A 3629-nucleotide genomic window follows, 5' to 3' on the forward strand; every position below is an offset into this window, starting at 1 on the left:
ATGCCACCGAGGGGATTCGAGCCCACGACCTCCGAATATCACGTCCGGTGCTCTTACCAACTGAGCTACTTCGACGGCTGTCTAACCTGCTGCTTTCGTGGGTATTTATGTTTTGTGTGTAAGCAAACCTTGAGAGTGTTCACCAGCGCCACCCTCGTCCAGAACGGTGGACGTAGCACGTCCTGTAATACCGCAAGTGTGACGTAGAACTTCTAACGGCGAGGGCGGAAACTGTGCGAGAGCCCTCTTATGCTACCTATGGCATCAAGAATGCCAGAACCGAGACCCCCGTTATGCTATTAGCAGACAAAGCATATGAAATGAGGGGCTTGTTTCACAAACATATTAAGGAAGCAAACAATCACCGAAGCCAAGGGGCATAGGGGAATGTTTTCTTTTTTTCATTTCTAAAGGAAATCAATTGTTTTTTAAAGAAAATTACTTATAAACCAGCAGAAAAAACAACCATGCCGCCGGTGGGATTCGAACCCAAGACATCCGAATATCGCGTCCGGTGCTATTCGCAACTGAGCTACGGCGACGGCTGTCCAATCTGCTGCTTTCGTGGGTATTTATTTTTTGTGCGTAAGCGAACCTTGAGAGTGTTCACCAGCGTCACCCTCGTCCATAGCCGTGGACGTAGCACATCCTCTAATACCGCAAGTGTGACGTAGAACGTCTCCTAACGGCGAGGGCGGAAACTGTGCGAGAGCCCTCTTATGCTACCTATGGCATCAAGACTGCCAGAACCGAGACCCCCGATATGCTATTAGCAGACAAGGCAAATGAAATGAGGGGATCGTTTGACAAACATAATAAGGAAGCCAAAGTCAACGAAACCAAGGTGCATTGGGGAATGTTTTCATTTTTTAAATTTCTAACGCCAATCAATTGTTTTTTAAGAAAATTACTTATAAACCAGCAGAGAAAACAACCATGCCACAGAGGGGATCCGAACCCACGACCTCCGAATATAGCGTCCTGTGCTCTTACCAACTGAGCTACGGCGACGGCTGTCTAACCTGCTGCTTTCGTGGGTATTTATGTTTTGTGTGTAAGCGAACCTTGAGAGTGTTCACCAGCGCCACCCTCGTCCATAGCGGTGGACGTAGCACGTGCTGTAATACCGCAAGTGTGACGTAGAACGTCTTCTAACGGCGAGGGCTTAAAATGTGCGAGAGAACTGTTATGCTACCTTTGGCATCAAGACTGCCAGAACCGAGACCCCCGTTATGCTATTAGCAGACAAGGCAAATGAAATGATGGGATTGTTTGACGAACATATTAAGGAAGCCAAAAGTCACGGAAACCAAAGTGCATAGGGGAATGTTTCCTTTTTTCAATTTTAAATGCCAATGAATTGTTTTTTTTACAGAAAATTACTTAAAAATCAGCAGAAAAAACAACCATGCCGAACGTGGGATCCGAACCCACGACCTCCGAATATCGCGTCCGGTGCTCTTACCAACTGAGCTACGGCGACGGCTGTCCAATCTGCTGCTTTCGTGGGTGTTTATGTTTTGTGTGTAAGCGAACCTTTTGAATGTTCACCAGCGCCACCATCGTCCATAGCGGTGGACGTAGCACGTCCTGTAATAATGCAAGTGTGACGTAGAACGTCTTCTAACGGCGAGAGCGGAAACTGTGCAAGAGCTCTCTTATGCTACCTATTGCATCAAGACTGCCAGAACCGAGACCCCCGTTATGCTATTAGCATAGAAGGCAAATGAAATGAGGGGCTCGTTTGAAAAACATATTAAGGAAACCAACAGGCACCGAAACAAAGGTGCATAGGGCAATGTTTTCTTTTTTTTTTAATTTCTAATGCCAATAAATTTTTTTAAATTACTTGTAAACCAGCAGAAAAAACAACCATGCCACCGATGGGACCCGAACCCAAGACCTCCGAATATCGCGTCCGGTGCTCTTTCCAACTGAGCTACGGCGACGGCTGTCTAACCTGATGCTTTCGTGGGTATTTATGTTTTGTGTGTAAGCGAACCTTGAGAGTGTTCACCAGCGCCACCCTCGTCCGTAGCGGTAGACGTGGCACGTCCTGTAATACCGCAAGTGTGACGTAAAACGTCTTCTAACGGCGAGAGCGGAAACTGTGCGAGAGTCCTCTTATGCTACCTATGGCATCAAGACTGCCAGGACCGAGACCCCCGTAATGCTATTAGCAGACAAGGCAAATGAAATGAGGGGCTCGTTTGACAAACATATTAAGGAAGCCAACAGTCACCGAAACCAAGGTGCATAGGGGAATGTTTTATTTTTTTATTTCTAACGCCAATCAATTGTTTTTTATGAAAATTACTTATAAACCAGCAGAAAAAAGAACCATGCCGCCGGTGGAATCGCAACCCACGATCTCCGAATATCGCATCCGGTGCTCTTACCAACTGAGCTACGGCGACGGCTGTCCAATCTGCTGCTTTCGTGGGTATTTATATGTTTTGTGTGTAAGCGAACCTTGAAAGTGTTCACCAGTCACCCTCGTACAGAGCGGTGGACGTAGCACGTCCTGTAATACCGCAAGTGTGACGTAGAACTTCTTCTAACGGCGAAGGCGGAAACTGTGCGAGAGCCCTCTTATGCTACCTATGGCATCAAGACTGCCAGAACCGAGACCCCCGTAATGCTATTAGCAGACAAAGCATATGAAATGAGGGGCTTGTTTCACAAACATATTAAGGAAGCACACAGTCACCGAAACCAAGGTGCATAGGGAAATGTTTTATTTTTTTATTTTTAATGCCAATCAATTGTTTTTTTAATGAAAATTACTTATAAACCAGCACAAAAAAGAACCATGCCGCCGATGGGATCCGAACCCACGACCTCCGAATATCGCGTCCGGTGCTATTCCCAACTGAGCTACGGCGACGGCTGTCTAATCTGCTGCTTTCGTGGGTATTTCTTTTTGTGCGTAAGCGAACCTTGAGAGTGTTCACCAGCGTCACCCTCGTCCATAGCCGTGGACGTAGCACATCCTCTAATACCGCAAGTGTGACGTAGAACGTCTCCTAACGGCGAGGGCGGAAACTATGCGAGAGCCCTCTTATGCTACCTGCCAGAACCGAGACCCCTGATATGCTATTAGCAGACAAGGCAAATGAAATGAGGGGCTCGTTTGACAAACATATTAAGGAAGCCAACAGTCACCGAAACCAAGGTGCATAGGGGAATGTTTTATTTTTTATTTCTAACGCCAATCAATTGTTTTTTATGAAAATTACTTATAAACCAGCAGAAAAAAAGAACCATGCCGCCGGTGGGATCCCAACCCACGATCTCCGAATATCGCATCCGGTGCTCTTACCAACTGAGCTACGGCGACGGCTGTCCAATCTGCTGCTTTCGTGGGTATTTATATGTTTTGTGTGTAAGCGAACCTTGAAAGTGTTCACCAGCGCCACTCTCGTAAAGAGCGGTGGACGTAGCACGTCCTGTAATACCGCAAGTGTGACGTAGAACGTCTTCTAACGGCGAGGATGGAAACTGTGCGAGAGCCCTCTTATGCTACCTATAGCTTCAAGACTGCCAGAACAGAGACCCCCGTTATGCTATTAGCAGACAAGGCAAATGAAATGAGGGGCTCGTTTGACAAACATATTAAGGAAGCCAAC

This window comes from Amblyomma americanum, chromosome 9, assembly GCF_052857255.1.
Source record: "Amblyomma americanum isolate KBUSLIRL-KWMA chromosome 9, ASM5285725v1, whole genome shotgun sequence".
NCBI lineage: Eukaryota > Metazoa > Arthropoda > Arachnida > Ixodida > Ixodidae > Amblyomma > Amblyomma americanum.